Source organism: Manis javanica, chromosome 5, assembly GCF_040802235.1.
Source record: "Manis javanica isolate MJ-LG chromosome 5, MJ_LKY, whole genome shotgun sequence".
Lineage (NCBI taxonomy): Eukaryota > Metazoa > Chordata > Mammalia > Pholidota > Manidae > Manis > Manis javanica.
In genome coordinates, this window is record NC_133160.1 from 173363834 (window position 1) to 173385821 (window position 21988).

Genomic DNA, 21988 nt, shown 5'->3' on the forward strand with positions numbered 1-21988 from the left:
CGAGTCAGACGCAGGCTGCCTCTGGCCTGGGTTAAGGCGGCGAGTTCCTGCAGAAGCCAAAGTCCCCAGCGGGTGGCCGGAGCGGGACGGCCAGACCCTGAGGTCTGCCAGGGTTTCTTCCTGCTCAGGCCGCCACGAGGCCGAGGCCGTGCATCGAGCCTGGAGGCAGCCTGCAGCCCCGAACGGAAGCCCTCAGGGGTACTTGGGCGGACACCGGGGTCCTTTCACCCCTGCCCCCATCGGGGTCTCCCTCCGCCCCTCTCCATCACTGCCCTCTGACCCCAAGCCCCTCCTCAGTGACCGAGGCCTGCCCAGGAGCCTCTCAGTTCAGATGCCCTTCCTGGGCAGGCCACAGGAAGGTCGGCTCCCTCTGCCACAGCCCCGGGGTCCTTCCCAGCATGACCTGTGCTCCTCCAGGTCTGAGACCAGGACCCCCAGAAGCAGGTGAAGACTAGAGGGAGGGGACCTGTGGGCAGTTACTTGGGAAGTGAGCCCCGGAGGCGCCTGGAGAAGAGCAGTGAGGTGGGACACGGGGAGGCGATGCCGGCAAGAGTCGTGGCTCCACGGAGGGCTCAGCCCTGCAGGGTCCGCTGGGAGGCAGCGCCGGGACCCCTGAGTCTCTGCCTGTGTGGCCCTGACCTTTGCTCGCTGGCTGTCAGCTTTGCTGCGCAAACCTTGCCAGGCCTTGACTGAATCACCTGCTGAGTGTTGGAAGGAAAGGTGGGCAGGCAGGAGGCTGGTTTAGGGGAGGGGCTTCCAGGGCACTGGACAGCTGCAGGGGAAGGCGAGTGGGAGACAAGGCCTCGTTCCCACCTTGGAGGGCAGAGCCCAGCCCCCTGGACCATCAGCTGGACCCCAAGCCCGTTCTCCCTGCCACATTCCCCCAAACCTCTCCTACCTGTCGGCCCCATGGCCCCCACTCCTGACCAGACTGCCCCCTGGGGCCCCTGCATTCACAGCCATGGAAACCCTCCTGTATGCGACCCCAGCATGTCCCTGAAAGAGCAGGCCAGGCTGTCCCCCTCTCTCAAGCTGCCTCCCCTGCTCCCCACATACCCCAGGATGAAGTCCCCTGCCTGGGTCAGGCTGCCAGCATCCCCGGCCCCAGCCCACTCTGCCCCCCACACTGCATGCTGTGGGCATGTCATTCCTGGGCCACACATCCACGCTCACACACACTCGCGCGCACAGATCTGTGCCACTCAAGCCCCCACCCTCACCTCCATGCTACATCCACTCTCTCTGCTCCACATCTGCTCGGTCTCCTCACACTGACTGTGACTCCTGGAGAAACCGCAACTGCAGTATTCTTTGGAGGTGATGGGGTGACTTTCGTGGCCCTTGGCTGGGTCCCAGCCAGGCCACAGATCCCACTGGGGTCAGTCTTCGCTGAGGTGTTGGGGTGCTCTGGCGTGAGGGCAGCGTGGGGGCCGCGTCCTGCGCCCGTGTGAACCAGGGGCTGGCCAGGGGAGGGGCCCTGTCTGCACAGATGTGCAGCCCAGTGGAACAGGTGTGCCTTATTCCCCTCATGTGAGGCTCGCACCAGCCTGTGGGGCAGGCCTAGTGAGACCCCTCCCTGGGAGAGGCCACGCCTGGTGAGGGACACACGTGGGCCTTCCACCACCTTCATTTCCCTCCATTCCATCGTGTACCAAAGACACTAACCAAAAAAACACGGCACATCAGAGCCTGGCAGGGTGGGGAAAGCCCAGGTCTTAGCTGCAGAAACCAGCTCTCTTCACCACTCTGACCCTCAGTGTCCTTGTCTGCAGATGGCCAGTATCCCCTCAGCATTGCTGTCTAGATTGAACTAACTACATGTGACCGGAGCCCCACTTGGCTCCTTATGGCCTCCTCCTCTGCGCAGATGCAGGTGGCTGAGGCACAGAGCCTGGCACTGCGTGGACAGGCCACTCCCGGCTGGTAGAGCCAAGCTGCGCACACACGCACACGGCCCCCTGCAACCTCCCCGAGGAAATGGCCCTCCACACTTCCCCTGCCCTGCCCGGCGTCCTGGTAAGGCGCCCCTCCGGCCGAGGCCCCTCCCACCCACATAACAGCCTTTCTGTAGCTGTGGCCCCTTTCCGATGTGGCCCACAAATAATGAATCCCTGTTACAAATTTAGAAAACGTCCTTGCTTCCCACAACTCAGCCTTTCTCTTTATTTTTATCCTGCTGGTTTGTAAGAAAACTAATCCCTTGAAAACACATTTTTCCCTCAACTGATTTCCTGACAACCAAAATTAAGTTGCTAATTTTATAGCCTCCATGCAGAGTGCGCTGGCTTGCTGCTCTGAGTGGGGGTCAGAGGACCAGTGGGGGCCCCAGAAGCTTTCCCGAGAGTTCCAGTTCCTGGGCACCGGGTGGCATGGCGGGACGGGTACAGGCCTTGGTGTCAGACCCAGGCGGGAATCTTCACCCCCTGCCCCCTGGATGAGCCAGGCGGGCATCTCCTCTGGGCTTCAGGCCCTGACAGAAGCAGCAAGGGGCGCAGGACATCCTTCACTGGGCTTCTGAGCAGTCCTGTGACATGAGGACACATTGCTGGGGGAGCCCCCGGCACAGAGTGGACCCCACGACTTCCACTTCCTCCCTCTCTTCCTGCAATGGGCTTCATAAGGCAGCAGAAGAACCTTCCAGAAACCCTTTCCAGAAAGCTCTCCACTCCACTCTGCTCTGCAAACCTTTGGCGCCACCCTCACCTCCCAGGTCCCTCTGAATCGGAGCGGGCTCCTTCTCTGGCCAGGTCTCTCGCCTTCCGCCGCACATGGGCCTCCGTTCCCTCCCTCACCCACGCAGCATTCCCGACGCTAAGCTCTGCCAGTTCCAGCAGGTGCCAAGGACATGGGAAAAGGACAGACACAAAGTACAGGATGAGTGGGGACACCTGAAAAGTTGCAGGCCCTGGGCTGCAAGGAGCCAAGACCAACCACCTTCACAGACCCATGTTCCTTTCTCCTGCCCCTAATCCCATCCTCCCCTTCCCTTAAAAGGTCAGCTCAAGGTCACCCTCCTCCAGGAGCCCTTTCTTGGGGACCCACCCCCACTGACCCCTCATGAATTTAGACCCCAGCCCTGCTCTTGTCTTGGCTGAGCATGCCAACACCCAGTTCCAGGGCTCTGCAATCGCACACAGTCCTTGTCGTCGGCCCCACACACCGCACACACCCAACTCCAGCCCGCCAAGTGCCACCCACCGAGGCTCTAAGATCTCAAGAATTAGGCCTGGCCTCAGCCCCACTGGGGTCCTGCTGGTATGCCCAGTGTGCGGGCTGGGTGAGCAAAAGAATGCATGGGCAAATGAATGAATGAGCAGTGAATGAACAGATGTAGATGCACCTGCCACCCATAAAGATGGGGCTGGCTGGGCCCCGTGTACCAGCAGGAGGCCATTCCTGTGTGGTCAAGACCACAGGCTCTCCTCTCAGGCCCCAATCCCATCTCTGACTAGCTGTGTGGCCTTCAAAACTTAGCCCCTCTGCTCCTCAGCTTTCTCATCTGTAAAATGGGGGAGAATACAAGACAATAAAAGAACCTACTTCAAAGGGCTGCTCTGGGGACATTTAAATGAAATAACACAGATGAAAGGATTAGCGAAGGGTGAATGCTCAATAAAAGGTGGCTGTTATGATGGCGATGATGGTACCAGTGATGACGGCGATAATGATGGTGGTGGTGGTGACGGTGGTGGTGGTGGTGATGGTGGTAGTGGTGATGGTGGTGGTGGTGGTGGTGGTGGTGGTGACGGTGGTGGTGACGGTGGTGGTGGTGGTGATGACAGTGGTGGTGGTGGTGGTGGTGGTGATGGTAGTGGTGGTGGTGGTGGTGGTGGTGATGATGACAGTGGTGGTGGTGATGGTGGTGGTGGTGGTGACAGTGGTGGTGGTGGTGGTAATGGTGGTGGTAGTGGTGACGGTGACGGTGGTGGTGGTAATGGTGGTGATATTGGTAGTGGTGGTGGTGGTGGTAATGGTGGTGACGGTGGTGGTGGTGACGGTGGTAGTGGTAATGGTGGTGGTGACGGTGGTGGTGGTGGTGGTGGTGGTGATGGTAGTGATGACGGTGGTGGTGGTGGTGGTGGTGGTGGTGGTGGTGGTAATGGTGGTGGTGGTGGTGACGGTGGTGGTGGTAACGGTGGTGGTGGTGACGGTCGTGGTGGTGACAGTGGTGGTGGTAATGGTGGTGACGGTGGTGGTGGTGGTGACGGTGGTAGTGGCGGTGGTGGTGGTAATGGTGGTGAAGGTGGTGGTGGTGGTGGTGGTGGTAATGGTGGTGGTGATGGTGGTGGTGGTGGTGGTGACAGTGGTGGTGGTGGTGGTAATGGTGGTGGTAGTGGTGACGGTGACGGTGGTGGTGGTAATGGTGGTGGTGGTGGTGGTGGTGGTAGTGGTGGTGGTGGTGGTAATGGTGACGGTGGTGGTGGTGGTGGTGGTGGTGGTGGTGACGGTGGTAGTGGTGGTGGTGGTGGTAATGGTGGTGACGGCGGCGGTGGTGGTGGTAGTGACGGTAGTGGTGGTGATGGTGGTGGTGGTGGTGACGGTGGTGGTGGTGGTGGTGGTGTAATGGTGGTGGCGGTGGTGACGGTGGTAGTGGTGGTGGGGACCAGCACCAGCATTCAAGCCAGACTGAGTGCAGTGTGAATCCCAGTTCTGTCTGTCACTAGGCAGTTGTGTGACCTTGGGCAAGTCACCCACCTTCTCTGAGCCTCAAGATGCCCCCTACATGATGGGGACTCTACTAGAGCCTCATGAGATTGGTTTGGGACTGAAGGGAGGTGACACATGCCAGTGCTTGGCAGGCCTTAGGTTCTCAGCAAGTGAGAATTCTCCTCCCTGACCGTTCAAGAGACCATTGCAAGGGTCACAACGTGACCACATTCAGACAGTGCTGTGCGCAGACTAGGGGCTCAGTGAGTGGAACTGCCCACCCTGGGCAGTACCCATGGACGCCCACCATCCTTCTGAAGCTGGTGTTTCCATTGTCAGCCCTGCAAGTGGGAGGCTGAGTAACCCCGCTTGCAAGCCCACAGGGCATGTCCACACACACCACCTCTGTTCTGAGAAAGGCAGGCCCAGTCTGGTCATTCCTGCTGTACAGATGAAGATCCCGAAGTTCCCAGAGGACCAGTGACATGCGCAGGCTCCCAGCTGCTCGGGGCTCGAGCAGGGCGTGGACTTAGATCTGGGGAACTCCACATGCCACACTCAGCCATCCAGATCGGTGGGCGCATTCCTGGACAGCTGGGGATGGCACCAGGAGGGGCGGAAGGGGCGCTGAGAGCAGCCTTGGGGAAATCAGAAGGGGCCTCGGCCAACAGACCTGGCCCAGTCCCGCCACACCTGCCCAGCTGGAAAGCAGGTCAGGAGCCGAGGGCAACGCAGAAGCCCTTCCCAGGTCTCCGCAGCCGCAGCCCCACCCGACTCGGGGGAGACGGGCTTCACAAGGATGAGCACGAGCCTGCGTGTGAGGGGCGTGAGGAGTGACACCTGCCGGCCCCGCACGGTAAGCTGGGCCTCCCCCGCCGGGCACTCGGATACCTGTGAGCACGATGTGGATGTGCGCATTTTAGGGGCGATGAAAGGGACTCTCAGAGAAGCTTGGGGACGGGTGCAGGGTCACAGGGCCAGGAGGAGGTCAGTGACCCAGCCCTGCACCCCCTGCCCATGTCCCTGCTTTCCCCTGCACCCTCCTTTACTCCGAGCAGATCCCAAGAAGCTCTGGGGCCCGAATCGATGCAGATAAGCAGAGAAACGGAGTCCCGGAGGTTCTGCCTCTCCAGTATCTTGTCTGGAGCAGCAAGGCCACCACGCGGGGCTGCAGCCGCAATGCAAGAGCCCACGCACAGCCGCCGAGCGAACACCCATTTCAAGGTAATGGCCCAGCACGCTCTCGCCTCGTCTCTCCTTGCCAAACCAGCCCCGCCAGGGAGACCGGGAGAAAACACCATCACCAGTGCCCTCCCCTGCCCAGAGCTGGGCAGATGCCCGGGAACACGGCCGCCCTCAGCCGTGCCCTGGGCCCCACAGCCAGCTGACCCTCCTCCGAGAGCCCCAGGCCCAAAGCCGCTGCCCCAGCTGCGGGGGTCAGGTCCCGTGTGCAGGCGCACAGCCCTTCAACCAGCAACTGCGCATGGGAGGCTGCCGTCCGAGGACACTGTCCAGAAAGGGGGTGAGGCGGGGTCCAAAGCCATTCACCGCAATGGACTGAATGCTTGTGTCCCCTAAAATGCACACGTTGAAGCCCAGGTCCCCAGTGGGACAGCTGGTGGGGGCTTGGGAGGTGAGCAGGGTGGGAAGAGGCCATGAGGGTGGCCCCACACAGGGACCAGTGGCCGTATATGAAGGGACACCAGAGAGGCCCCCTCTTCCCTCCGCATGAGCCCACAGCGGGAAGGTGGCCGTCTGCAAGCCGGGACGCAGGCGCTCACTGGAGCCGGCCGTGTGCACCCGATCTCAGCTTCCAGCCTCCAGTGGGGAACGCATGTCTGTGGTTTAAGCTCCCAGCCACCGGGATTCGTTATGGCGGCCTGAGAGGCAAAGCTATTTGCCCCAGGGTTGCTTAAAGGAGTGACAACATGGGACACCCCATCCCAAACACCAGCGTGCGGCGGAGACACAGGTCAGGTTCACATGCTGTGCGCCTCACGGTGGAGTTTAGGAAGGGTTTGTCATAGTGGGAAGGTGATGCCATGAAGGATGCGGGACACAAAGCTGTGTTTGGACTGAGATGTCAACTACAGAAATACGTCCACATACACATATGCCAACATGTAAGTGTGTGTACCTGTGAGCACACACAGGTGTACACATGTTTGTGGGTACTGAGTGTAAACACCAGATGTTTACTGAAAGGGCTTATGCCCAATAGTAATACACTTTTCTTGACTGGTTTTTCTTGTGTATGTGTATGTGTGGTGGTGGTGGGGGGGTATTTAAATTTCAAACAATGGACATGTATTATTACTAAAATTTTTAAAAAGGAATTTTTTTTAAAGAAGATAAGTTGGCTAGACTCACTCAGGCTGGGCAATAATGTCTTTAGTACTACACTTGTGTTCACTTCCCAAATAGTGTTCCCCTGTTCCACCCCCTGGGAAGCTTCCCTCCTGGAAACACATGCACACACACTGCGAGGTGCCTCAGGTCTCCTTATTAGAGCTCATCTGGTCCAGCTGGGGAAACCAAGGCCCAAGGACCAGGGTTGGGTAGCTGGACTGTGACTACCACAGGGGGCCCACAGGGTCCCAGTCACGAGTAGTTGAGAACCAAGGGGCCAGCAGGTACAGAGTCAAGTCCAGGCAACATGGAGCTGCTCTGCACTCCAAACACCTGCTGTCTTCTGAGCAACCTGGCAGGAAATCTAGCCAAGACAGGATGCCTGGGCCACCATGCGACTGTATTTTCTAGACCCCATTGAACTTGACTGGGTTCCACCCCAGGTCATGTGATCACAAATGGTGTGTGCCCCCTCCAGACTAGGTTCCCTCCCTTCCACCTGAGATTCTCCACTCTCCCCCCTGCCACCAGTGCAGAGAGATGTGCATGTAACCCAGGAAGGCAGGAAGATGGCTGTGCCACGGACAGAAGGAGCCAGGGCCCCTGGGATCCCACGTGCAGGAGCCCCTGGTGGGCATCAGGGGTGAGGAATGAACTTCTGCCTTTCAGCCACTAGCCAGTGGGAGGCCTATTTGTCACAGAGACTGGCATTCCTTTGCAACCTGATAGTCAGCCTCTCTTAGAGACCCGGCGACAGAAGCAGCAGGTGTGATTCACTGCCAAGCGCACGAAGCTCTGTGATCCAGGTGCAAAGCTGCTGTGCGGTGGAGGCGAGGGTCCCACCCCAACATGGCTGCAGGCCACCAGCACCATGGCTGCTTCCTGAGCACAGACACCTACGCGGCACTGCAGGGTGAGTGCGGGTTACTCAGGCAAGGCGGCACAAGGAACAGCGTGCGCCAAGGCCTGGAAGAGAAAGCTGGCACTGTGTGCTCAGAGGACATCGGGGAGCTTCAGAGTTGGGGGAACTTAGAATTAGGGGCATGGAGAGGAGGGAGACAGCTGGAGAGCTTGTTGGGCAAAGGATTCGGTTTGTACCACAGGGCAGCAAAGGGAAAGCAAACGGACAGGAAAACTGGGAGGGTGGAGCAGGGGGCAGGGTGGGCAGCCGGGAGGCCGGCAAGAACCAGGCAAACAGCCCGTCCCCCATGTCGCTGGGCCCCTGCTGGGGGCGAACAGCGGTACAGAAGGAGCCGGGCTCTGGGCACTGCCAAGACTGTGCAACTGTCCCTCCGACTGCCTGTCCAACCTTCCCCTGAGTGTTCGCAGGACGCAAGCCTGCTGGGCATCCCCCAGCCTCCTTCAGGGAGAGACGGTCTCTGGGCTGAGTCCTCCTGGCGGCAGTGGGCCCTGCAGCTGATATCCTGACACTGGCAATCCTAAGGTGCCAGCAAGACCTGTTTAAAAAACCAGCCCAGATGCGAGGCATTCCTGTGAGTGAGCTCCGTGGTGTCATCGGGGGGCACCCCTTGGGTCTGCCAGTTCCTCAAGGAGAGTTGCCCATGAAGGCCACACCCCTGACCCGTCCTGGCAGCGCTGGGGCCGGGATCCCCACACAGTCCAAAGGGAAGCAGCCCCGGGGAGCAGAGGGACAGAGAGCAGAGGGGCAATCGGCCCAGAGTGGGCAGGCGGGGCTGAAAGGGAAGGACACCCAGCGAGGGGGGCTCGTTGCGGGTCTGCCACCTTTGCCCAGCCACGGCTGACTGCTCCCCGGCCTCAGGATCACAGCCTCTCCCCACGGCCCACCTCCTGCCCTCCACCCTCTGCTCCTGCTCCCTCCCATCATCCCCCTGCTGCTGGGGTTCCTGCAGACCTGAAATAGGACGTCACCCTCCTGCCTCAAGCCCTCAGCCTGAGCTGAGACCCGGGCCCAGTGTTCCCCGCCAGGCACCGTCCCGCTTGCCCTGACCCCTCTCCGCCTGAACCCCAGCACGGGCTGGGCACCCGGGGAAGCTGCCTGGCCTTCTGCTCTCTTAGCCCGGGCGCTTCCGTGTGCTCAAGAGTCGGAGCAGGGGAACCACACCTCAAGCGCTTTCCTGAAGAAAAGGTGTTTGACTGGAGTTTGACGAGGTATTTGTGTCTTCCAAAACACAGACTCTGTCTTTGAACATCAGAAACGGAGTGTTTACCTAAATTATGTGCAATTATTTTGATTCAGATGCCTCAATTTTCATATACAGATGGGATTTTCAAAACTGAAATAACAGATCTCTCATCTACGGGCTGAGGCCCTGGGGACAACTTAAAACATCGCTACCGACCCCGAGACGGCCTTGAGATGCAGGACCGCTGTGCCGCTCGCTGTGGATTCTGTGCCACTGAGAGGAAGGCGACTTTTTGAAAAAGGATTCACACATTTTCAAGAGCCTTTAGAATTATGACGCTGCCTGACTGGGAACTTAGGCACCGAAAAGCTGCGGCGAGCGAGGCAGGAGCAGCGGGTCACTTAGAAGGCACTGGGGGTCATGTAGCCCCAGATCATGAGGCTGGTTTAGGGGGCTTAGAAAGGTGGCATCGGAAAGGGTGTGGGGTTCAGGGAGGCCAACCTCCAGCCAGCTGGCCCCAGCACCTGCAGACCTGCTGCTGGAGAGAGTCGGGGCGTCAGAGCCAGGGACCCAGAGAGGCTGCTTCCAGCTCCCACATTTCAGGACTTGAGGCTCTATCGCGTTGTCTGTGCAATTATTTAATCAGCATCTATCTCCCCAGGTGGAAGGACAGCCCATGAAGGTACCCACAGCCCGGGATGGGGCCGAGTGGGGGGGAGATGCTCACGACTTACTGAATGAATGAAGGAGACATGCGTGAGTACGTGACGATGCCAGCGGCCATTGACGGGACAAGCGAATCAGGGCCTGTCAAATGCCGGAGGTGGTCCTACCTGCCTGGGAAGCAGTAAGCACAGAGGTCTGTGCTTTTGTGAAACAGCTTTGCAACCTGTTATAATGTGGTACTGTGATTTATAATAAATATATTTGGTTTTCATCTTGGCACAGAGCTCCTAAAACTGTAGGAATTTCCTGTCTTTTATTACGTTAATAAGGTGACTACTAGAAAGCTTCGTAGATCACTTAAGAATGGGACCTGGTAGCCAGTAGAGCCAGCCTGTGATTTGAGGGCTTCACCCCTGACCTCCCAGCGGGAAGAGGGGCTGGCAGTCACAGATGGGCGATAGCTTCGCAGGTCACCTCTGAGGAACGAAGTCCCCAAAGAGCCCCAAAGGAAGGTTGGGGGGGCTTCAGGTTGGCGACCACATGCCTGGCAGCAGGGAATCCTGCTCCTATCTGGGCTTCACCCCACATGTCTATTCCACCTGGCTGTTCCTGAATTACATTCTTTTATAATAAAGCTGTGACCTAGAGAGTAAAATGCTCCTCTGAGTTCAGTAAGCCACTCTAGCAAATCAACCAGATCCCCAGAAGAGGGCTTGGGGACCTCCAGTCCATGGCAGGTAGGTCAGAAGCCCGGGCAACAACCTGCATTTGGTGACTGGCATCTGAAGGCGGGAACAGTCCTGTGGGGTCTGACGCCTTCTCCAAGTAGACGGTGTCAGCTGAGCGGCACCACAGGACACCCAGCTGATGCTGAGACTTGCTTGGAGCGGGGAAGGAGCCCACACATTGGAACCGGTGTTAGTATCATGGCTAATTTAAGATGCAAGGATCTCATCTCATCCAGGTGCTCAGAAGAGAGGAAAAACAGGTGGCAGCCAGCACGGATTCGACTTCTGCACATGGGGCAGCCAGGCGGCACGCATGCCCTTGTCTCCACTCTGCCACCTGTGGTCCCTTCACCACCCTGAGCCTCAGCCTCCTCATCTGAAATGAAGTGGCCGTTCCTGTCCTGGTGGGTGACAGTCTGTGGGGACAGAGGCAGGGGAGTTTGCAGAGTGCTTTGAAAAGGACAGGGTCTCTGAAAAATCAAGTGGAGGCTATACAGGAGGCAGAGGCTACACCAGAACAGGGCTGGGGTCTGTGCGGTGGGGGCGTCTATACCCCCTGGAGAGGGGAGCAAGATACAGAAGGACCATTGTTCCTTTTTCTGGCTTCATTTCTCAAGCTGTGAGGCTGAGGCTGACCCACAGGCCCCAGGCAGGACCCTGTGACCCACTTTGGAACCCTGCCTTTGTCTGTATGCAACCCTCTCAGAGGCACAGCCACAAACCCACTGAGCATGTTGGTGAGCTCCGGGGCTGCAAACGCTCCTCTGGTGGCAGCAAACCAGAGAGGTGGACCTGAAGGCCTCCCCGGAGGGGTGAACAGCTCACGGGCCGCGGTCCTCGCCCGAGTCCACGGCAGACGTCACCAATCAAACCACCCCACGCTTTACTGCTGGGACTGTCCTCGTTTCAGAATCTCTCCTGGCCCAGGTACCAGAGGCTCTGAGCTCCCTTAAATGCTGACACCTGCTGACCATCCCCAGGCTGAGGGGCTGAAGGCTGTAACAGGGAAGAAAGCGGCGACCTGCTGATGAGCGAGCCGCTCTGCCCCGGATTCTTTCTCCTTTGTCCCCGGGCGGAACCGGGCCGCACCTGATGTCTGCAAAGAGAAACTTGAATAGAATCACGGCAAGCCTGCTAATACCACTGGCAAGGAGCCCTAATTAAGGCATGGAGAGCACACACCAGAATGCCTCAGCGCCGTAGCTGCTGGGCTTAATTGAGAGAAAGAGAGGCAAGGGGCTCGATGGGCAGGCAGGTCGGGGGTGCTGAGCCCCGCCGGGGGCTCTGAGCGCCTGGAATCAGCAGGCTTGTCACCCTTACGTGGGTTTAGTGGAAGCAGATATTAGCATGCGGCCTCCCTGTAGGCTGGCAATCCCTAGACCACAGAAGTGCAAAGAATGGCTGAGTGTAGCCAGCTCTCTGCAGTTCAGGTACATGAGAGAGAATGTTAACAGCTCCACTTTCCTGTTTTCCCACACAGCTTAGACTGCAGCCAGCAAGTGCCCCACATTGCTGATGCAGGAGGTGCTTCTCAGGCAGCCGGCAAAGGGCGGGGCCCCAGGTTGAAGACCACAGTGTGCCGCCCCCTACTGGGAATCCTGGGCAAGTCATAGCCTCTCCCGGTCCCTCAAAGGTAGGGACAGCTCGGCCAGGGTTGAAGGTCCTTGTGATGCCAGGTGGATGTAACAGGGCTCAGGAGGGCTGAACTTGGCTGCAGCGTCGGGAGAAGGCTCCTGCTGCCTGCACATCAGTGGGTTTCTTGGTTCGGGGTAGACCACACAGGGGCAGAGGGTGAACCACCCGGCCCTACTCCAGCGCAGTGGGGCTTCAAGTCCTCCAAGCTGGCCCCTGGGGAGATGGGAGAAAGGGTGCCCTGGGGCCAGGGAGCGTCCTGGACAGAGATGGACTGCAGCCTCAGCCACTTCCCTTTGGGGTCTGCAGTGGGCTGAATAGTGACCCTCCAGAGGGCAGCTCTACATCCCGACCCTTGGAACCTGTGAACCAACCTTATTGGAAAAGCAAGTTAAAGATCTTAAGAGGAGATCATCCCAGATTATCTGAGCGGCCTTAAATCCTTGAGACAGAGGAGGAGACACAGACCTGCAGGGGAAGGCATGTGAAGGGGCACAGAAATTGGAGCAATGTGGCCACAGGCCCAGCAATGCTTGGAGCCCCCAGAGCTGGGAGAACAAGGAGGGAAGCGCCCCTAGAGCCTCACTGCGAGCGTGGCCCTGCCCACACCCTGATTTCAGGCCTCTGGCCTCCAGACTGTGTGGGAAGGAATCTGTTGTTGCAAGCCCCCCAGGCCATTACAGCGGCCCTGGCACACTGGGCTCAGGTTCACCTAAGGTCTCCTGGCAGGCCTGGGCTTTGAGGGCCCCGAACGGGACTTCCTCATGAGAATGGGGGCCAGGGGAGGAGAAGGCTGAATGCAGCCCGGAGGGCAGTGGAGGCTGGAAGACCTCCCACCCAGCGGCACGGGGCCAGCAGGCCGTGTGCACCCAAGCTGCAGGAACCTGGGGCCCAGCAGGACCATGTTGGGGTGACTATGGTGCAGGCAGGAGCAGGAGCTAGGGTGCCAGCTGGGCCCCAAGACCTGCTTGGTTTAAGGAACTCCCCCTGGCAAGCCGCAAAGAGGAACTCGGGATGCACCCTAACCCCGGGGCTGCAAAGCCTCCCGATGGGGCCAGTCCCCAGCTTAGCCCGGCATCTCCCCCCTCCTCTGCAGCTGACCCAGGCTGGTCTCCCCCTGAGCCCAGGGCAGGCTGCCTGCTGGGTGCTTCTCCAGGCTCCTTCAACTGGCACCCCGGCCCTGTGGCCCACCAGCCCTCACCAGCTCCTTCCCGGGTACACACCAAGGCTGTCCTGTAGGACCTGGAGAATAACCGACGTCCATTTCCCACCTGGCATTTCCATGAAGAAAAGTAAGAGGAGTGCTGGCGGTGGGGGGGAATGGCTGGAGGCGGCTTCCCTGTGGGTGCAGGAGGCAGGCAGAGTGCCCAGGCCTCACTGGGGGGCTGCTGGCACACCCGCCTGTGAAGGAAGTGCCTTCAGCAGAGTTGAAGCCGGCCCCCGGTGTGACAGAGAACAGAGGGGCAGCCTCTGGGGCCCTGGGCTGGCATGGTGCGGGCGCTCCGCCCAGAGCCTGGGGACTCAGCCCATGTGACACAGCTGTCCATAGTGACAGCAGGGGGTGCCCTTCTCACCTGCAGACCAAGGGCTGCAGGCAGCTGCAGGAGGGTTGGGAGGTGTGGCGAGTGAATGATGACAGCAGGCGTGTGATCGGGTTTCCAATAGGAGCTCAGAGAAGTCTGTGCTCGCGGGGAGGGCGGGCCTGGGACCAGAGCCCTCACCGCTCACTCATTCATTCAACAAACATCCCTTGAGCGTGACTCTGAGCCCCTGTGGGGACCAGCCAGCCAAAGCCCAGATGGAGAGGGGCTCCCCTTCCAGCAGGAGAGGTCGGCTGGGTGCCAGGAAGGCGGCTCTCAGGTAGTGACATCTAATCCGTGATTCCCTTCCATCCCAGAATGTTCTCATGTAAAGATGGGATTTTTATTCATTGCTTTTATTTAAGATCCCAGGAGGAGGAGGGAATGAGTAAGGGGGAAATGTGCAGGGTGGTGACGGAGCAGAGAGGCCTTGAGTCTGAGCGGCTCCCTGAGCCTAGCCAGGGCCTCCCGGGGCCCGGCTCCCTTCTGTCCCCCGCTCTCCCTGCCACAGGGCTCCTTCCCGCCGCAGTACCACCTTGGTCCGGGCCAGCCACCCTGCCGGCTCCGTTCAAGAGAGAATTCATAAAATACGAGGAAGATAAACTTGATACCTCGGGGGGTCACTGTGGTTCCCCGACTCAAGAAATATGGGGATGTCTAAGCCGGATGACAGATACAGTGGCCTTTCTTGGGGGAGACAGAGATGCAATGCTCCACACACCCAAATCCATCACCGTGGGACATACATCCGGACACAGCGGTGATCTGCCAGCACGGCAACAGCGGGCTGCGGCCAAGGCCGTGCGAGCAGATTATTACGGCCTCTGGGGAGGGTACGTTGAAGATGCCTCGCATCACATGTTGATTTTTATTGTGCTGCATTTTCTAGGAAACAGTGGGAAAGCCAAGAAAGGCAAAGGTTTGAACTTCAAACTTAAAGGTTTGAAGAAATAAGCTGGACAGTAACATTTACAGATCCGGAACTGCCTGGTGTTTTGAACTCCAGATATGCATGTTACTTTCTGAGTATGCATGACTTCAACTCTTGGTTTCAATTTCTGAGAAAGTATGGGGACGCGACGAGGCTCACAGCAGGGGTGTCAGGCCCTAGGAAGAGAAGGAGGGTGGGATGGTGCCAGGCCAGGGCCCGGCACACAAGTCTGTACTCAAGAAACGTGCATTTCTCTCTCCCCTGTAAGTTCCATCCCTGAAAAACGAGAGATTTGCATTAGATTATCTCAAAGTACCCAGATTCTAAGAAGCCAGGTGGAAAAAAATTTGCTTAGGCTTGATCTCAAAGTTATTTCACATTTACATGCTTGAGAACATTACCAAAAATTTCTTAGCTTTCCCCTCATTTATTAAAAAAAATATATAAATACATGATTTTGATCTATCTATACTATGTGCCAGGCACTTTTTTCAATCTTATTTTACTGGCATTTCTGGCGATGCTGGGGGCCAGCAGGGCAGCTCATGCATCATACAAGTGGCAGTGGTGTCTCTGAGAAGTCAGCAAGCTGCCTGAGGCCACGTGGCAAATTAGCGGAGGGACCGAGATGGGCTGTCCCCACTTGAGTCTCCAGTGCTCATGTTTCCCACTGGGATAGCAGATTGTAAGAAGGACTGTGCCGGAAAGCAGGCACAAAGCTGCAGGGGATGCGAGGTGTTTTCACCACGCAGGAGGCTTTAACAGAATATTTCATTTTGCTCCTTCAGCCCCGCAGGACATGAGAGGGAGGTCTGAGTGTCCATCTCTGTTTCACAGCAAAGAAACTGAGGCTCAGAGCTCTTAATGTCCACGCCCGAGCACAGCAGAGATGCAGTCATTTTCTCCCACCCCTTCTTCTCCTTAGGGCTCCAGCCGAGTGAGCAGAACCTACAGGCCCCTGCCCACCAGGCCACAGCCGCCTGAGCCAGGCCTGGAGCCGACCCGGGTGAGTCTGTCTGGTCCCACCTGCACAGAGGTGTGGCTTTGCAGGGCATCGGATCTGGAATGGGAGGGGGCTCAGTCTGCTGCTCCGCCCTCCCTGCCAGAAGCCCCGGCCTCCTTCAGCCCACTGGCGCCTGACTTTCTCCTTGTCTCCTTACCAGCTCGTCCCACGGCAATCAGGATTGCCCAGTGGGCTGCCCTCTGAATGACTCCAGCTATTTCCAAGGTTTGGACCCCCTCAGGGTGGGGGCCACATCTCACAGAGACTCATTTCTGAAGACTAGTTCTGCCACGTACCCAGCCCAGCTAAGCCCCCTTGCCAGGCCCAGAGAGGACGCTGAGGGTCATTACCAGTCTGTCATGGTCACAGATGGCTGCAAGAGACAGGTGAGTTCACAGCATTGTAGGGACTTTTCCTGGGCACCAGGACAGCTAAGAAGGACTCAGCTCTGAGACAGACTCTCTGAGCTGCTGAGGCTCCAGACCACAACGCCACAGTCCAAGCCAGGGGCAGATGGAACGTGAGTGTGTGCCTTCAGGGCCCTTTGTGACCCGATCCTGTCTTGGTGTTCCAGCCTTACCCCACGTGATCCCTGTACTATGACTCCTGGACTTCCACCTACCAAGCTTCTAGAAGGTTCCATGCGCATCCTGCCTCTGAACCTTTTGCACCTCCTATACTGCCTTGGCCCCCAGCCCCCAGCACTCCAGTGCCAACGCCAAGGGCTGAACCCCATTTTCTGGCATTGCCTCAAGCCAAGGCGAGCTCTGCCCATCATGCCCCCTAGTGACACCCCCATCTTGTGATGTTCCTCCAGACACTGGCTACCCCTTGCACGTGGCACGTAGTACTGAGGGCATGTGGTAGGTTCGATGGCTAAGCACTGACTCAACCCCTCTTGTTCAATTTTGCACATGTATTTGTTGGTTTTATTGATGGAGTATTTGCTCTGGAAGCCATTTTTCCTGTTTGCTCATTAGCATCTGCATTCCTAATAACATTCCTTCTTTGGAGGCTTTAATATCAAAAAATTAATAATCAATGTCCAGAACAAAGGCTGGCTGACATCATGAGCCTACAGGGTTTAGTCTAGCAAATTCTACTGTGTCTAGCATACAAAACCATACACACCGGGGGAGCATGTCATTTTTGTCAAGGGAATCGATTAAATTAATTCATAATTGACAATAAAGGTCTCGAAGATCAAGAATATTTTTCGTATTAATCCTCTGGCTCCACCCAAGTTGTGCTTTCCTCTTCACACAATCAGTTCCCCTATACCCCCAGCTCCTGCCCCAGTCAGGGCCCAGGGTGTGGGAGCCCCCCAGTGGGACAGTGACCCTGACATAACGAGGCCCTGCCCCGTGACCGGTCTCGGGGGCCCTGTCTTCATGGGATCAGCAGGGAGGGGTGGCTGGACACCTTCCACCCACTCCTGGCTTGAGTCTCTGCTCCCGTGTCCTCCTGAGAAGTGGGGTCTCTGGAGAATCATGGGAGGGCTCTGTCCACTCCTTACCCACCCCCTCAGGCCCCCCCTGGAGGGCAGCAGCCAAGCCCTTAAGTTCGGCATCCACGTTTGAGGCCTTTCCTTGCTGCCTGCCCCAGTGCCCACCCCCTCAGCCAGCTGCGGGCTCTCTGCTGGCTGCGCATCCCCTCCTGCCCCCGAGGCGGGGAGTCCATCTAGATCAGCCCCCTGCTCCTCAATCTTCCCCACCCAGCCAACTCCCATTCAGCCACCTCCACCCCCCAACACCTTCCCTGGACCTTCGCAACCCAGCAGGCGGGGTGGGCCCTTTCCTCTGCCTGGTTCCACCTGAGGGCCCACCTGCTCCCTGTAGGCTGAGGGCTCTTGGGGACTTGCATGTGAGGCCCCTCTGTGCCTCTAGCAGCCAGCTCGGGCAGAAGCCAGGAACAGAGCTGGCAACAGGAGCGTCCCGTGTGTCCTGGCCTGCACGCCGGTGTCACGGCGACCTGGGGAGGGGTCACTGCTCCCTGCTCTGTAGCTGAGCAGGCCGAGCCCAGACAGGCAGGGCCTGGGAGCTAGTGCACCAGGAAGCCTGAACCCCACGCCCCGACTTCCTCCGGAGGCCGCGTTCCTACCTGTGCAAAGGCCACCCTGCCCAAGAACACACAGCGTGCACTTCACAGACATCACGTAGGAAGCACGACGTGCTTCCAGACCCACAGGAAGGAGCTGGGTTGCAGCCCGGCCAGCAGCACAGAGGACCTGCCTCGCCTGCACACCTGAGAATGGCCTTCTCCCAGGGCACCCACGCAGGGCTTGGGCCCCACTCTGTCTGCCTGCCTCACCCTTAGGCCCCTGGTCAGCTTGCTGGGTGGTGGTGGGACAGGGACAGCCAGGGGGCCCCTCTGGGAAGTGCAGAACGAAGGCGATGCAGCCCGGGGGCCCTGCCCGTGCCCTGTCGTCCTGTCACCCACAAGTGCCACTTAGAACAAACTAGGGCCCGACGGCAGCCACAGACCTGAAAGCTTTTCTTGAAAACCCATGAACAGAGCCCTGCTGTGCCTGGATTTTAATTGTAAAGATAATCATGAGACAGAGAGGCTGCCTAAGAGAGGGGCTCTCCCTCCTGAAGGGAGAAGATGCGCCATGGGTAGGTGCGCAGTGAGAGGGGCTGGACTGGGAGGCGGGGGCGCGGGCAGAGCAGGGGGCAGGGCCAGCGGGTGCTGGGTGGAGGTGGCTCCGCTACTGTTTCCAAGCCCCTGACCTACAGGACCCCAGACCTGGGGCTACAGAGAGATGTCCCCAGGTCACCAGGCTTTGCCTCGACTTCTCCCTCCGCCCAGAAAGCATTCTCCTTCGACCCTTCCAGCCCGGCCCCACCTGTCACTCCCTCGGCCACTGGCATCTGTCTCCCAGCACCCATCACTCATCACTCTGACATCCTGCATTTTTATGTGTGAAATGCTCATGGGGACCCCATGGGGCTGAGCACCGGGCTGGGCTCTGGGGATGACACAATGAGGTGAAAGCATTAGTTGGGTACTTAATGGGTAACCCATTAATTGCTTTATTGCCTGTCTCTCTCCTACAAGGGCACGTGAGCTCCACTGGCTGGTGGCAGGGGGTGGGGGGCTTTGTGTTTAAATGCTCAGTCCTGACAGTTCTTCCACAAATTCCTCCTCACACCTCAGTGCCCCAGGCCATGTGTCCCAGCCATCTGCCCCCAGACCATCACAAGGGCTACTCTGTTCTCCCTCCTACAGCAGCCCGGAGCTCCCCTTGGCCCCAGGGCATGGCCGAGCCCCTGCTTGGCAGCCAAGGCGGCCCCCATGGAGCACCCACACCCCTGTCCAGCCTTACCCCACCTGCCCTTCTGCTCCTGCCGCCCTCAGGACTCAGGGTGCCCCCAACACTCCTGCCTTCTCTGTCCTGCTCATGCTTCTCTTCCAGCCAAGATCCCCCTCCTTGCAAACCTATCAAGACTTAACTCAAATGCTATGAGTGACCTCTGAAATCAACATAAGCAGATTAGGTGATCAGCTGCCATTTAATTAGCACCTAAAATAATCACACCCTCTCCAAATTCCCCAGGGATGGACCCACTCCTTCATGATCACCCAGTGAGGAGCCAGGATAGAGCACATGTGCCAGTGAATGGGGTGCCCAGGGAGGCTGGGACTCAGGGTACCTCCTCCCCAGACTAGAGCTCTTCTTTATTTTCTTCTGTAACAAGACTTGGGTGGGAAAGTGGATGGATGGGTAGATGGATGGACGGACAGATAGATGGGTGGACAGTGGATGGATGGATGGATGGATGGGTAGGTGGGTAGATGAGTGAAGGAGGGATAGATGGATGAGGGGATGAGTGGGAAGATAGATGGATGGAAGGATTGTGAATGGATGGATGGGCAGATGGATGGATGGGTGGACGGATGGAAGGATGGGCAGATAGATGAGTGGGTAGATGGATGAATGGATGTGTGTGTAGGTAGAGGGATGGATGGATGGATGGATGGACGGATGGACAGCTGAATGGTTGGACAGATGGATGCATGGATGGATGGTGGAAGAGAGGATGGTGGACGGATGAGTGTATAGGTGGGTAGATAGATGCAGTCAGTTGCTGTGTGACCCTGAGCAGCTCCCTTAGCCAATCCAAGTGCCATTTTCTCATTAGGTGAAAAGAAAAGGTTCATGGGTAGAAGGAAAGATTTTCCCTTGGTATGAATCTGTCTGGAGAAGACGAGACCCCTGATCCTTGGGCTTCAGTACATTTGTGCCCCTCCTTGTGACCTCTGGCCTCTTTTTTCTTTTCAGTATGGCTGAGCATGAGGACCTGCTGACTGATAAAAGCTGCCTCCCTCTGATGACAAACTCCGGCTGTGCCACCGATCTCACCTCCCATTTGGGAGATGGGCGATCGCTCTAGCCTGCGACAAGAAAGAATGAAATTCCTCGCAGGGTTCTCAGCCTTGACTGCAGACTGGCATCACCTGGGGAGATTTAAGCAGACACAAGGGCACCACTGCTGTTCAATTCAATCAGAATCCCTGGAGGTGGGGTCCAGGCTCACAACTCTCGTAGCCCCCAAGAGACTCATGCGCTGCTAAGCCCGGGGACCAGTGCGCTGGAGACTCGGAAGCACTAGGCGGCTAGAAGAAGGCTACAGACCAGACGGGTGCTTGGGGGGCGGATCTGTCCAGCCCGACAGGCCTGCCTTTGGATGTCCTGACCCGTCACCACCTGCTTTCAGGCAGCCCGCGAGCCCAGGGGAACAGAACCGACCCACACAGCCGAGACTCAGGGTCTGCGTCAAGTCAACCATGGGCTCTGAATTTCTTGGAGAAACAATCCTTGTTCATGAGACTAATCATATGATCTCTGCCTCGGACACTTTATCTCCTCATCACCATCACCATCCTCACCACCGCCGACATCACCTCTGTGTCTGTGCTAAGCGTATTATGAGGGTCACTCATATCTGCCCTCACAAGATCTCTACAGAGTAAATGTAGTTTATTTTTCCTATTTTCCCAATGAGCACATTGTGATTCAGAGAGGTTAAGCAACTTGCCCAAGGTCACACAGCCACCAGATGGTGAGGTGAAGATATAAACACAGGTGTGCCAGATTTGGTGCTTTTAATAGAAAGGGGAAGATGGAACACAGTGTCTAGACCCAAACTCCTGAGTGTCAGGAAACAGCCTTGTCTTTCAGTGATCGAATCCCTCTTCCCCAGGGCTGACAGTGAGAATCTGTCAGCATAAGTCACCATTAGAATCCAAAACAACCAACTGGGACCAGGGAGTGCATTTCAGCTGGTAAAAACAAAGTTAGGGGAGGAGAAATGCAAGGCCCTGCTCCTGCCTTGGGTCAGCAGAAGAGTGTTCATTCATTAATGCATCCAACCAACCGTTCCCAAACGTCCTGCTATGCCCAGCACTGTGGGGTCCCTCTGGCTCTCACGTGGGCAGAGGGTAATCTACCCTTGACGGTCATACAAACATCAGAGAAGGCTTCTAAAATTGTTCTGGAGCACCTGCTGTGTTCCAGGTCCTGGGCTGGTCCTGGGGACACTGAGATGGTAAGTTGCAGGATGAGGGAGATAGAATTGGCCTAGTAGCAGCTATGTGCAAAAGGCTTTGGGCATGATGGGATGGAGACCAGCAAGACTTGGCCATGGGACTTGGTCACCACAAACAAGTTTGCACACTGAGGCTACATTAATAAAGGCAGCTCCATCACTGGAAAGAGGGTAGGAAGTCCCACTCAGATGGGGGCTATCCACACAGAAGCCATGTGATCAGAGACTGGGGAGAAGCAGAGAACCAGAGCATGTTCAGAAGAGGGTGGCAGAAGGATCTGGGGTCAGAGAACTACGCCCTGTGAGGAACAGTTGAGCTAGACGTCAGGCCTGGCCAGCTCTCAACCCGATCCATGGTGACAGCCTCCTGGAGGACCCTGTGCCTCCAGACTCACCCCTCTCAGCCTCTGTCCACAGCAGCCAGAGGGATTTTCCAGACATGATTCGGTGTCTGGGAATAGGTGGGTGTGGGTGAGTCAGGGAAGATGCAGTTTTCCACAGCTACTCACTGTCCCCACCCCAGGCCCACCAGACTACATCTCCCAGCCTCCTCTGCATGAGGTGCAGCCCCAGGATTGGGTCCCAGCTGAGGGACTGAGGGGAGCAGGGCAGCGTGCCTCTCTGGACCACCCCCTAGAACACCCCACGTGTCACCCCTCTGCCTCCGCCTCCCCCCAGGATAGGGGGGACCAGAGCAGGGATGAGCGGTGGGATGAAGGAGCCCAGGGGCCTGAACGAATGCAGGGGTGGAATGCAGGGGTGGAGCCTGACGCCCACCAGCCCCACAGGCCACACAGG

General features: G+C 57.7%; 1 protein-coding gene and 1 long non-coding RNA gene across 4 annotated transcripts in view; one reads left to right on the forward strand and one right to left on the reverse strand.

Moving 5' to 3' along the window:
• SORCS2 (sortilin related VPS10 domain containing receptor 2) overlaps window positions 1-21988 on the reverse strand; it is a 438806-nt gene that overhangs the window by 192882 nt on the left and 223936 nt on the right. The window lies entirely within an intron of this gene.
• Window positions 13884-16351, forward strand: LOC108392580 (uncharacterized). Of its 2 annotated transcripts, none has more exons than XR_001852048.3 (4): window positions 13884-13987; window positions 14219-14540; window positions 15564-15644; window positions 15802-15995. It is a non-coding gene; the product is annotated as an uncharacterized lncRNA (long non-coding RNA). The 2 variants fall into 2 exon arrangements; XR_012131181.1 differs by lacking the exon at window positions 13884-13987 and adding an exon at window positions 16216-16351 and having other exon boundaries at window positions 14425-14540; window positions 15802-16027.